Here is a 14,609-nt window from a genome sequence, read left to right as displayed (position 1 = left end):
ACACCAGGCATTATGTCAAGTATTTTAGTGGTGGTGGCGGCAGAAATTAAATTATACAAGACATTACAAGAGATGATTCCTCACCCTCAGGTGGGGTAAACAATTAGATATGAGCATTCCAAAGAAATGGGGTAAAAGCTAACAAAGGTGTAAGATACACAAGTGGGGCCCTTACCACAACCTAAATGGTTTGGAGGAGAAATACACCTGGGCTGAAAAAGGCTGAATTAAGAGCCAAGTTGGGGATAGGGAAAGGAGTAGAAAGCTTTCTCAGTGTGGATACTATACTAACAGTTCTACATGAATCAACACATGATGACATGATGAAGTATAATCCCATTTCTCCCATTTTTAAGAGGACATGGAGGGACAGAAAGAAAAGACAACTTGCCCGAGATTACATGACTAATAACTATAAACTCAAACAGTCTGGTTCCAAGACAGTCATAGAAAGATTGAGTCGGGTGGGTGCAGTGGCTCATGTCTATAATCCCAGCGCTTTGGGAGGCCGAGGCGGGAGGATCACTTGAAATCAGGAGTTTGTCTGGGAGGTCTACCAACGGAGGCCAGATGCAATGTGGGGGCTGGACGTGGTGGCTCACGCCTGTAGTCCCGGCACTCTGGGAGGCCGAGGCGGGTTGATCACTTCAGGCTAGGAGTTCGAGACCAGCCTGGCCAACATGGCGAAACATATGAAAAATACAACAGACAAACCAACCAACCAACCCAGCAACAACAAAACAGGTCTACCCTGGAGTCATACTCTAATTTTTTCTATTTTCCTCCCTTTCTGATCCTTTATCCCACTTGCTTTTTCTTCCTCTTCCTTCTCCTTCTTCTTTGTCAAATAGAGGATTGAGTTATTATCATTGATCCATACAAAGTCCCTCTCTCATTTATTTTCTTTAATTCCCACCCCCCATTTCTATTCCCCGTCTTCCCATGTGCAACCTTCCTAACATGTTTGATATGCATCTTTTTGTTTGTATGTATTTTTAGAAAATGTTTATTGTTTTGTGTACAAAAAGAAAAAAAAAAGAAATCAGGAGTTCGAGACCACCCTGACCAAAATGGTGAAACCACGACTCTACTGAAAATACAAAAATTAGCCAGGTGTGGTGGTGGGCGCCTATAATCCCAGCTACTAGGGAGGTTGAGGCAGAAGAATCACTTGAAGCCAGGAGGTGGAGGTTGCAGTGAGCTGAGGTCACACCACTGCACTCCAGCCTAGGTGACAGAGTGAGACAATCTCAAAAAAAAAAAAAAAAAAAAAATTGAGTCTTGGGTTTCAGTATCAGCCTTGGGAAGACCAGGGCTATTTCACTCCTATTCTTTATTCCTCTCTCCTTAAATATCTCTTCCCTTTACTTTTTCTAGCTCTCTCTAGATTTCCCCAACCCTCCACCTTCCTTCCTCCACTCAACTGTTATCCTTTGTCTCTGTCTCCACACGTATGTTCCAAAGGTTGATCTCAAATTTGGCCATATTAAACTAGTCAAAACCACCTAGGCATGGCTCACACCTGTAATCCCAGCACTTTGGGAGGCCAAGGTGGGCAGATCACTTGAACTCGGAAATTCTAGACCAGCCTGGGCAACATGGCAAAACCCCATCTCTACAAAAAATACAAAAATTTGGCCAGGCACGGTGGCTCACGCCTGTAATCCCAGCACTTTTGAGAGGCCGAGGCAGGTGGATCACGAGGTCAGGAGATCGAGACCATCCTGGCTAACACGGTGAAACCCCGTCTCTACTAAAAATACAAAAAGAAATTAGCCGGGCGTGGTGGCAGGCGCCTACAGTCCCAGCTACTCAGGAGGCTGAGGCAGGAGAATGGCATGAACCCAGGAGGCAGAGCTTGCAGTGAGCCGAGATCATGCCACTGTACTCCAGCCTGGGCAACGAGGCTGGAGCAACAGAGCGAGACTCCGTCTCAAAAAAAAAAAAAAATACAAAAAAATACAAAAACTAGTCTGGTGTGGTGGTGTATTCCTGCAGTCCTAGCTACTCTGGAGGCTCAGGTGGGAGGATGCCTTGAGCTCAGGAGGCAGAGGTTGCAGTGAGCCAAGATTGTGCCACTACACTCCAGCCTGGGTGACAGAGCCACATCCTGTCTCAAAAAAAAAAAAAAAAACTAGTCAAAACCATAACAAAAGATTACAAATTCTTAATGCCTGGTGTTACAAAAGAAAGAAAAAAGAAGAAAAAGAATTAAAAAAAAGATTAGAAACAATTTAAACATCCATCCATATATAAATACAGAAAAAATACGTTACATTGACACAATACAAAGCAGTCCTGAAAAAATAAAGCAGTTCTACACCTACAGATACATGGCATCAAATATATTAAGAGATAAGAGAAGACACAGAATAATGAGCATGCTATGCTGCCATTTGTGAGAGTGTGGGTTTACATGTATATATTCATAAATTATTCATAAATGCACAGGCTATCTCTAGAACAACATACAGTAGTACACAGTATACAGGAGGATGTGTGCAGGTTACATGCAAATACTACACCATTTTATCTAACAGACTTGAGCACCCATGGATTTTGACATCCACAAGGAATCCTGGAACCAATCCTTCACAGATACCGACGGATAAACTGCATTCAAATAAATAATTATGCACTTCGCCTGGTGCCTGCACAAAGAAATCCTCAATACATGGCAGTAACTTCTCCTCTTTTTAGGTATTTTTCGCTCACACACACACACTTGGTGGTAATCTTTTTATATATTTGAATAAGGTAGTTAAAAATCATAAGGCAGGTTGGGTGCAATGGCTCATGCCTGTAATCCCAGCACTTTGGGAGACCGAGGCAGGTGGATCACTTGAGCTCAGTAGCTTGAGACCAGCCTGGGCAATGTGGCGAAACCTCTGTCTCTACAAAAAATACAAATATTAGCCAGGCATAGTGGTGCATGCCTGTGGTACCAGCTATATGGGAGGCTGAGGTGGGAGGATTGTTTGAGCCCAGGAGGTTGAAGCTGTAGTGAGCCTGGGCAACAGAGTGAAACCCTGTCTCTAAAAAGTAAATAAATTAAAATAAAATAAAAACTGGCCGGGCATGGTGGCTCACGCCTATAATTCCAGCACTTTGGGAGACCGAGGCGGGCGGATCACTTGAGGTCAGGAGTTCGAGACCAGCCTGGCCAACATGGTGAAACCCCATCTCTACTAAAAATACAAAAATTAACTGGGCATGGTGGCAAGCGCCTGTAATCCCAGCTACTCAGGAGGCTGAGGCAGGAGAATCGCTTGAACCCAGGAGGCCAGAGGTTGCAGTGAGCCAAGATCACGCCATTGTACTCTAGCCTGGGAACAAGAGTGAGGCTTTGTCTCAAAATAAATATATAAATAAATAAATATAAACTTAAAAAATAAAAAATAAAAACCACAAGGTGACAGTTTCACTGGAGATTGTCAGTTAATTGCTAGTAACAGTGAGGCTACCCTCACTGTGAGTCACCAAATGGTATCAAGAATTCTGAGAGTTTATTCACATCATTTGGGTGAGCTGATGATGTACCATAATAGGACCAATCCACGGCTAATATTACAGAGAATTAAGTACACAAAAAATCATTCTGAAAAAGATCTAAACCTTAGAGGTCCTATTTATTTCCCTATTTTCAGCACAACTTAAAAGTATAGTAATTGGCCGGGCGCCATGGCTCATGCCTGTAATCCCAGCACTTTGGGAGGCTGAGGCAGGTGGATCACTGGAGGTCGGGAGTTCAAGACCAGCCTGACCAACATGAAGAAACCTCGTCTCTATTAAAAATACAAAAAAAATTAGCCAGGCCTGGTGGCACATGCCTGTAATCCCAGCTACTTGGGAGGCTGAGGCAGGAGAATCACTGCAACACAGGAGGCAGAGGATGCGGTGAGCTGAGATCACGCCATTGCACTCCAGCCTGGGCAACAAGAGTGAAACTCCATCTCAAAAAAAAAGTAGAATAATTAAAATATGCTGGTAGAGAAGAGCATTAATTAATCCTTGCAGGCACCCCTAAAACTACTGAGCCAAAATACACAACCAGGTAAAGAGTCAATGCAGCAACATAAAATGTAGATGCTAGCAGGCTGATGGCCCAATTCAAACCTTGATGCTAGGGGAACTCACGAGTAAAACTCAATACTTTATATAAATAAAGCACTGGGCCAGAATGTATAGGAAGTAAAAGGTGTACGATCTAGAAGGGGAGACAGTTACACTAACACAAAAAACTATTAGCTAGGCACAGTGGCTTGTGCCTCCCGAGTCACCAGAGGCTGAAGTGGGAGGATCAAGTACTTGAGCCCTGGAGTTTGAGGCTGCAGTGAGCTATGACTGCACCAATGCACTCCAGCCTTGGCAACAGAATGAGATCCCATCTCTAAAAAGGAAAACAAAAGCTATTAAATAACTGAGCTTAAGTCAAGATGGGGCTGGGCGTGGTAGTACATGCCTGTAGTCCCAGCTACTCAGGAGGCTGAGGTGAGAGCTATCGATAGCTTGAGCCTAGGAGTTCAAGTCCAGCCTGGGTAACATAGTAAGACCCTGTCTCTATTTAAAATAATAGTCAAGATGGAAACTCATATTTAGTGATTCAGTTTGAACAGAGAATAAAATCATGGAGGTCCTGACCTTATGACTCTCTATTATTCACTGCCTCCAGCCTGCACACAGCCATGCAGCCATCTCCATCCTGGAATTCTCTCGCTCAAAACCCAATATGCTCCTAAATGTCTAAAATCTAACTCCTCTGCCTGGCAGTCAGGCAGAAACAAAGAACTGTGTCATCAAGTTCTGGCTCTAGCTCATTTATTCACTGTGTGACCTTGGGAAAGTTCCCTTAACTTCCTTTTTCTTATTTGTAAAACAAGATGGTTTAACTATATGCTCTTTAATGTCCATTTCAGCTATAAATTCTACTTGGTCAAGCAACTCTACAGCTCACGATGCCTCAGCTTTTGTTCCAGTCAAACAACTCTCCAAGATCCTTCCCACAGCCTACAAGGTGCTGAATGGACTCTACCTCTCTTTTTGGCTCATCTTACACCCTTATGCTACACATCTCTCGACCTCACTCTCTCAGGCTAGAATGGCCTCCTTTTAGTTCCTCCGAAATGCCAGGCTCCCTCCTGCTAAAGAGCCTTCCCATGTGCTGGACTCAATGCTTCCTTTTTTTAAATAATAAATATTTCATAACATCCCTTTACCATTGGAAACAAAATGTATACATAATACAAACTAAACAAAACTTTAGTTACATATATGTATATGTTATATAGAGTCTTAACTATAATATAAAGAGAAATGAATATAACTTAGTACAAAATTATATATATGCTAATGGTAAATGCTCTGGTACAACTACATTATAAGTCATAAAAAGGTAGTCAAAGCTTGAACCTAAACTTAAAATTACTGAATATCACAGCTACAAAGGCAGACTGATGTGCACATATTGTCTTGGTGATTAAACATCACTACCAGGCCCGGCGTGGTGGCTCACGCCTGTAATCCCAGCACTTTGGGAGTCCAAGGTGGGTGGATCACAAGGTCTGGAGATCCAGACCATCCTGGCTAACATGGTGAAACCCCGTCTCTACTAAAAGTACAAAAATTAGCCAGGCGTGGTGGCACGTGCCTATAGTCCCAGCTACTCAGGAGGCTGAGGCAGAAGAATCACTTAAACCCTGGAGGCGGAGGTGGCAGTGAGCCGAGATTGCACCTTTGTCCTCCAGCCTGGGCGACAGAGTGAGACTTCGTCTCCAAAAAAAAAAAAATCACTACCAACATATGCCACTGGTGACATACATTTTAGAAAGATAACTCTTGGTAAAGTTCTGAACAAACCAAAGCATAATCTCCTCTAGATTTCCAAAGGAGGTGAATTCTGGGAAAACTGAGTATTAAAACTATGCCATTTTTATATTTTGTTTATGTGTAAAATGAAGTTAGGATTTAGGCAATGGTTTCAACCTGGGCTATACATTAGAATAAGAAGGAAATTTTTAAACAATACTGATGCCGAGGTATCATCGCAAAGATTTTTATGTAATTCATATGAGGTACAGCCTCATCATCTTTTAAAAACTTCCCTAGTAGGCCAGGCATGGTGTGACTCACGCCTGTAATCCCAACACTTTAGGAGGCCAAGGCGGGCAGATCACTTGAGGCCAGGAGTTTGAGACCAACCTGGAAAACATGGCGAAACCCCATTTTCACTAAAAATACAAAAATTAGCTGGGCATGGTCACAAGTGTCCGTAGTCTCGGGCTACTTGGGTGGCTGAGGCAGGAGAATCGCTTGAACCTGAGGCAGAAGCTGCAGTAAGCTGAGATTGCGCCACTGCACTCCAGCCTGAGCAAGAGCGAGACTGTCTCAATCAATCAATCAAGCCTTCTCAAGTGATTTTGATGTGCAGCCAGAGTTGAGATCCACTGTTACGGACTAAAACAAATAGGTTTTCACCTATGTGAAGTGAAAATTGATGATGTTACAAGACACAAAACAAATCTTTGCTTTGTAAGACTGTTGCACACTTTACATTACTAAGGCTAACATGACTGGCCTTTGCACACTAAATACTAATACATTCCCCAATAATTGTACAAGCTAAAATCGTCCCCTGCTCTCATTCCTGAAACAGTCCCTAAACATCAGTCCCAACCCCAGATGAGAAACACTGACCTACATAATTCACCTTTCACATCTCAATTCAAACATCACCTCAGAATTTCCTGTTACAATATTATTACATTACTCATTAATAGGAATAAGTGTAGCAACAGTGATAGTATTCCCCACATATTGTAACCACACCTTTGTGGTTTTTTAACCTAACTCATTTATGTGGTAAAATGATTCCACATCAGTACATAAACACTTTCTTCATTCTGTTTGTTTGTTTATTTTGAGATGGAGTCTTGCTCTGTTGCCCAGGCTGGAGTGCAGTCGTGCAATTTCAGCTCACTGCAACCACTGCCTCCAGAGCTTAAGCAATTCTCCTGCCTCAGCCTCCCAAGTAGTTCAGATTACAGGTGCGCACCACCACACCCGGCTAATTTTTGTACTTTTATTAGAGACGGGGTTTCACCATGTTGGCCAGGCTAGTCTAGAACTACTGACTTCAGATGATCCACCCAGCTCGGCCTCTCAGAGTGCTGGGATTATAGGCATGAGCCACCGTGCCTGGCCCACTTTCTTCACTCTGTTAAATGGCTACAGAGCATTCAATCACAGGAATGTCCAATTTTTAAAAAAATAATTCCCCTAGTGAAAAACATTTAAGTTACTTCAGGAATTTTGCCATTATAAACAATAATGCAACAAAGAGCCTTCACCATACATCATTTTCGACACATGTGAGTATACCAATAGGATAATGCCTACAAAAAGAATTAATTAATTACAGGCTCATGCCTGTAATCCCAGCACTTTGGGAGGCTGACGCGGGCAGATAACGAGGTCAGGAAATCGAGACCATCTTGGCCAACATGGTGAAACCCTGTCTCTACTAAAAATACAAAAATTAGCTGGGCATGGTGGTACGTGCCTGTAATCCCAGCTACTCAGGAGGCTGAGGCAGGAGATCCTTTGAACTCGGGAGTCGGAGGTTGCAGTGAGCCGAGATTGTGCCACTGCACTCCAGCTTGGCGACAGAACAAGACTCCGTCTCAAAACAACAACAACAACAACAACAATAACAACAACAACAACAACAAATTAATGCTCAGGGCTGAGCAGGGTGGCTCACGCCTGTAATCCCAGCACTCTGGGAGGCTGCGGCGGGTGGCTCACCTGAGGTCAGGAGCCACTGGACCATCATGTACAAATTACAGAGATATTAGACAATACTTGTGAGCAAAATGAAGACCTAAAACCCAGAAGCTCCTCAGTTAGGAAAAATATTAATAGCCTGGGCATGGCGGCTCATGTCTGTAATCCCAGCACTCTGGGAGGCCGAGGTGGGCGGATCACCTGAGGTCAGGAGGTCAAGACCAGCCAGACCAACATGGTGAAACCCCACCTCTACTAAAAACACAAAAATTAGCTGGGAGTGGTGGCAGGCACCTGTAATTCCAGCTACTTGGGAGGCTGACACAGAAGAATCGCTTGAACCTGGGAGGCAGAGGTTGCAGTGAGCCGAGATGGTGTCACTGCACTCCAGCTTGGGCAATACAGTGAGACTCCATCTCAAAAAATAAAAATAAAAATAAAATAAAAATTAAAAAAGGAAAAATATTAATAATGGAATGGTGGGTGAAGGTGCACATCAAGAGTTAAGACAGCTTGGCCGGGTGCTTTGGTTCACACCTGTAATCCCAGCACTTTGGGAGGCTGGGGCTGGCAGATCACTCAAGCCCAGAAGTTTGAGACTAGCCTGAGCAACAGGGCAAAATCTTTCTCCATGAAAAATACAAAAAGTAGTCAGACATGGGTAGCACACACTTATAATCCCAGATACTGGGGAGGCTTGCTTGAGCTCAGGAGGTCCACACTGCAGAGAGCCAAGATGGTTCCATTGCACTCCAGCCTGGGTGACAGAGCAAGACAGGTCTCCAGAAAAAAAAAAAAAGAATTCCAGTTGGCTATCCCCAGGAACTCTCGCTCAAAATTTAAGAGGAATGATAACTAGCTCATAAATATGGAACTTGACTTTTGAAAATATATAACTAGGCCAGGTATGGTGGCTCACGCCTATAATCCCAGCACTTTGGGAGGCCGAGGCAGGCAGATCACAAGGTCAAGAAGGGCAGATCATGAGGTCAGGAGTTCGGGACCAGCCTGGCCAATATGGTGAAACCCTGTCTCTACTAAAAAATACAAAAATTAGCCGGGCATGGTGGCACGCACCTGTAGTTCCAGCTTCTCGGGAGGCTGAGGCAGGAGAACAGCTGGAACCCGGGAGGCAGAGGTTGCAGTGCGCCAAGTTCGCGCCACTGTACTCCAGCCTGGGCAACAGAGTGAGACTCTGTCTCAAAAATAAAAGAAAAAGAAAATATATAACTGTAGCCAGTTACGGTGGCTCAACACTTTGGGAGGCTGAGGTGGGTGGATCACCTGAGGTCAGGAGTTCAAGACCAGCCTGGCCAACACAGTGAAACCCCATCTCTACTACAAATACAAAAATCAGCCAGGTGTGTAGCACACGCCTGTAATCCCAGCTACTTGGGAGGCTGAGGCAGGAGAATCGGCCTGCAAAAAATATATATATATATAATATTTATATTTATATTTTTTTTTTGCAGTGGCGTGATCTTGGCTCACTGCAGCCTCAGCCTGCTGGGTTCAAGCCAACATATATCACTGCAGAAAAACATTTCAGTTAACAAACTACATTTTTTTTCAGATAACACAATGGCAGCAATTTGTAATGGTTTATGAAGCTACAAGAAAACACTGACTTTAATAGAATCTAAATACAACACCTGCCCGTGGTCCCAGCTACTCTGGAGGCTGAGGTGGGAGGATCGCTTGAGCCCAGGAGTTATAGGCCAGCTGGGCAACACAGCAAGTCCCCATCCCTAAAAAAAAATAAATAAATAAATACAAGGCCTACACTAAATCAAGAATAAACAATTTTAAGTGATCATATTTCAACTATTTAATGAAATATGAATAGTTACTGTGTAACTATGAACACGTAACTTGTCAGATGTAGTAGTAGACTGGCTACAGAAAAAAAAAAAAGCAACGGCCGGGCAAGGTGGCTCACGCCTGAAATCCCAGCACTTTGAGAGGCCGAGGTGGGCAGATCACAAGGTCAGGAGATCGAGACCATCCTAGGCAACATGGTGAAACCCCATCTCTACTAAAAATACAAAAATCAGCTGGGCGTGGTGGCGCATGCCTGTAATGCCAGCTACTCAGGATGCTGAGGCAGAAGAATCACTTGAACCAGCGAGTCAGAGGTTGCAGTGAGCCGAGATGGCGTCACTGCACTCCAGCCTGGCAACAGTGCGAGGCTCCATCTCAAAAAATAATAATGAAAAAATTTAAAAAAAATAAAAAACCTATCAGTAGGCTAACTTATTAAACAGTAAAGGAAAACTTCAAATTGGGTTATAATTCTGATAATCTGAAATACTGATTACTTAAATCACAAAAGCTCAATCATTTAAGCAAGTAAAGTACAAATGTATCAAAATGGAGTTTGACCTCTTGTTGACAGTTACTCAGCAGGTAAGGAATTCATGGAATTCAGGTCTTCATGGTCTAGAAAGCATTGTAGCTAAACCACCCAGTTAATACCAAATCATCTGCTGGTTGATTATCTAACTCCTTCTTCCATCTTTTCTCAGTGTCACAACTGCCATTACTTCTAAGTGGCAGGAGAAGAAGATAAATGTGAAATCAGTAATATTATAAATTAGTTATTAGAAATACAAGAAAAAACTGTGGTCAGGAATGTGGTTAAACTGTAGTTTAAAATAAAGCCTTTGGATTACCCATGGATTTAGTTTAATCCATATAATCCTCCCCCTGCAGGCATGGATAATCAGGATCGTATTTCCCTTGAGGGCAAATCAGCATTTGCCTGGTGGTCTCCTGAATGCCTGAAGCACCAGAAGACAAACTACAGGACCAGGGATGCTGTCCTTGGGTTTGCACTGGAGAGAATTCTGAGCTGCAGACCTATCTCTAGCAACACTATAATATAGGAGATGACTGTTGAGATTCACATTCTTGATTCCAGCAGTAAGCTAGCTACTCCCAGTTAAAGGGTCAACCTCAGGTGATCTGCTAAATATCTGAGGAGCTATTAAAAGAAAATAAGGAGATATGGCCGGGCGCGGTGGCTCATCCCCATAATCCCAACACTTTGGGAGGCCCAGGCAGGAGGACCCACCTGACGCTGGGAGTTTGAGACCAGGAGAATCACTTGAACCCGGGAGGCGGAGGTTGCAGTGAGCCAAGATCACGCCATTGCACTCCAGCCTGGGCAACAAGAGCGAAACTCCACCTCGAGAAAAAAAAAAAAGAAGAAAAGAAATGAAAGAGATATACATTCTCGGGGAGAAGGGGGGGTCACAAAAAGAAAGATCCTAGGCTGGGTGCCATGACTCACACCTGTAATCCTAGCTCTTTGGGAGGCCAAGGCAGGCAAATCATTTGAGCTCAGGAGTTTGAGACCAGCCTGGGCAACATGGTGAAACACTGCCTCTACAAAATACCAAAAAAAAGAAAAAGTTAGCTGGGCATAACGGTGCATGCCTGTACTCCCAGCTACTTGGGAGGCTGGAAGGATCACTTGAACCTGGGGAGGTCAAGGCTGCAGTGGGCCACAATTGCACCACTGCACTCCAATCTGGGTGACAGAGTGAGACCCTGTCAAAAAAAGATTTGAGAAGGTAGCTGCAGAGATGGGAAAGGACTTCTTCAAGTATGCCTGGGTCTTGGATAAAATGAAAGCTGAGCATGAACATGGTATCACCATTGATATCTCCCTATGAAAATATGAGAACAGCAAGTATTACGTGACTATCATTGATGTTCCAGAAGACAGAGACTTTATCAATAACATGATTATAGGGACATCTCAGGCTGACTGTGCTGTTCTGATTGTTGCTGCTGGTGTTGGAGAATTTAAAGCTGGTATCTCCAAAAATGGGCAGACCTGTCAGCATGCCCTTCTGGCTTATAGGCTGAGTGTGAAGCAACTAATTGGTGTTAACAAAATGGATTCCACTGAGCCACCCTACAGCCAATAGAGATACGACGAAATCATTAAGGAAGTCAGCACTTACATTAAGAAAATTGGCTACAACCCCGACACAGTAGCATTTGTGCCAACTTCTGGTGGGAATAGTGACAACATGCTGAAGCCAACTGATAACATGCCTTGGTTCATGGGATAGAAAGTCACCCATAAAGATGGTAATGCCAGGGGAACCATGCTGCTCGAAGCTCTGGACTGCATCCTACCACCAACTCATCCAACTGACAAACCCTTGCATCTGTCTCTCCAGTATGTCTACAAAACTGGTGATATTGGTACTGTGCCTATAGGCCAAGTGGAGACTGGTGTTCTCAAACCCGGAATGGTGGTCACCTTTGCTCCAGTCAATGTTAGAACTGAAGCAGTCTGTTGAAATGCACCATGAAGCTTTGGATGAAGCTATTCCTGCAGACAATGTGGACTTCAATGTCAAGAATGTGTCTGTCAAAGATGTTCATCATGGTAACATTGCTGGTGACAGCAAAAATGACCCACCAATGGAAGCAGCTGGCTTCACTGCTCAAGTGATTATCCAGAACCATTCAGGTCAAATCAGTGCTGGCTATGCCACTGTACTGGATTGTCACACAGCTCACATTGCTTGAAAGTTTGCTGACCTGAAGGAAAAAGATTGATCACCATTCTAATAAGAAGCTGGAAGATGGCCCTAAATTCTTGAAGTCTGGCGATGCTGCCATAGTTGATATGGTTCCTGGCAAGCCAATGTATGTTGAGAGCTTCTAGAACTATCCTCCTCTGGGTCATTTTGCTGCTTATGATATGAAACAGAGTTGCCGTGCCGTGGGTGTCATCAAAGCAGTGGACAAGAAGACTGCTGGAGCTGGCAAGGTCACCAAGTCTGCCCAGAAAACTCAGAAGGCTAAATGAATGTTATCCCTAATACCTGCCACCCGAGTCTTAATCAGTGGTGGAAGAACAGCCTCAGAAATGTTTGTTTCAATCAGCCATTTAGGTTTAATAGTAGATGACTGGTTAATGATAACAATGCACTGTAAACCCTTCAAAAGAAAAGGAGAATGTGTTATGGACCATTTGGGTTTTCTTTTTTTTTTTTTTTTTTTTTGGCATGTGGCAGTTTTAAATTATTAACCTTTAAAATCAGTAGTTTTTAATGGAAACAACTGGACCAAAAATCTGTCACAGAATTTTGAAACCCATCAAAACAAAGTTTGAGAAAAAAAAAAGATACAGTAACTCTAAACCAAATAGTTCAGAGCGTACATACACATATATTCTTACAACACACACACTCTCTCACACATATCTGCAATGGGAGGGTCTCAGATTCAAAAACTAAGTTGTCTAATTAAACTAAAAATTCCTGGGCAGGTGCAGTGGCTTACGCCTGTGATCCCAGCACTTCGGGAGGCCAATGCAGGCGGATCACCTGAGGTCAGGAGTTCGAGACCAGCCTGACTGACACGGTAAAACACCATCTCTACTAAAAATACAAAATTAGCTGGGCGTGGTGGTGGGCACCTGTAATCCCAGCTACTCGGGAGGCTGAGGCAGGAGAATCGCTTGAATCCAGCAGGCAGAGGTTGCAATGAAGCCAGACTACACCATTGCACTCCAGCCTGGGCAACCAGAGCGAAACTCGGGCAATAAATAAATAAATAAATAAATATTCCTGATCTCTAAAAATACTAAATACGATTGAATACAGGATCAAACTACCACATCCTAAAACCAATCCCCTTCAGTCAAGACCAAAATTCAAAGCCTCAAAAGGACAAAACATGGTGGTTTTGTTTGGTTCCTTATTTTCAAAAAGACTAATGATCCAGGACACAGTGAACAAAATTCACACTCGTTTTTGTCATTAATTGCTTAATGTCTAAAGGCTTGGTCTTTTCAGGGGTAGAGCACCTTAATGAAGATTGAGAGAGTTAAGAATGCCTGATAGGAGGCTGGATTCAGTGGCTCTAGCCTGTAATCAGAGCACTTTGGGAGGCCAAGGCAGGAGGACGGCTTGAGGCCAAGAGCGTGAGACCCAGCCTGGGCAACATAGCAAGAGCCTGTGTCTACCTAAGAAATTTTTTTTTTTTTTTTTTTTTTTTTTTTTTTCAGTTAACCAGGCAGGCATGGTGGTATATGCCTATAGTACTATTAATAACCACTTAGGAGGCCAGTGCCGGTGCAGGAGGATCACTTGAGCACAGCAGTTCAAGGTTACGGTGAGCTACGATTGTGCCCCTGCACTCCAGCCTGGGTGACAGAGCCAGACCTGGTCTCTTCAAAAACAAAACAAAAAGGCCGGGCCCGGGGGCTCACACCTGTAATCCCAGCACTTTGGACGGCCGAGGCAGGCGGATCACAAGGTCAGGAGATCGAGACCATCCTGGCTAACACCGTGAAACCCCGTCTCTACTAAAAAAAATACCAAAAAACATTAGCCGGGCGTGGTGGGGGCGCCTGTAATCCCAGCTACTCAGGAGGCTGAAGCAGGAACATGGCGTGAACCTGGGAGGCGGAGCTTGCAGTAAGCTGAGATCGCGCCACTGCACTCAGCCTGGGCGACAGAGCGAGACTCCGTCTCAAAAACAAAACAAAACAAAACAAAACAAAAAAAGGTACCTGATAGAATAATAACCCTAGGGTCTCTGGTTACTGTCTAATTTGCCCAAATCTGGAACCAAAAAAAGGGGGAAGTGTGTTCAGGATATACGTTGTACATTCAATCAAAAGATTTTAGAACTAATTTCATTCCTACATTTATTCATTCAACATTAATTAAATTTTCTTTTCTCTTTTTTTTTTTTGAGACGGAGTCTCGCTCTATTGCCCAGGCTGGAGTGCAGTGGCGCGATCTCGGCTCACTGTAAGCTCCGCCTCCCGGGCTCACACCATTGTCTTGCCTCAG

At 43.8% G+C, this 14,609-nt stretch overlaps 1 protein-coding gene and 1 pseudogene across 2 annotated transcripts in view; one reads left to right on the top strand and one right to left on the bottom strand.

Moving 5' to 3' along the window:
* The window catches only part of PIK3CB (phosphatidylinositol-4,5-bisphosphate 3-kinase catalytic subunit beta), a 187,632-nt gene that overhangs the window by 165,756 nt on the left and 7,267 nt on the right, over window positions 1-14,609 (bottom strand). The gene's annotated exons all lie outside the window — the stretch shown is intronic.
* Window positions 11,343-13,120, top strand: LOC101178388 (annotated as a pseudogene).

Source organism: Nomascus leucogenys, chromosome 8, assembly GCF_006542625.1.
Source record: "Nomascus leucogenys isolate Asia chromosome 8, Asia_NLE_v1, whole genome shotgun sequence".
Lineage (NCBI taxonomy): Eukaryota > Metazoa > Chordata > Mammalia > Primates > Hylobatidae > Nomascus > Nomascus leucogenys.
This window is presented reverse-complemented; position numbering and strand designations above follow the sequence as displayed.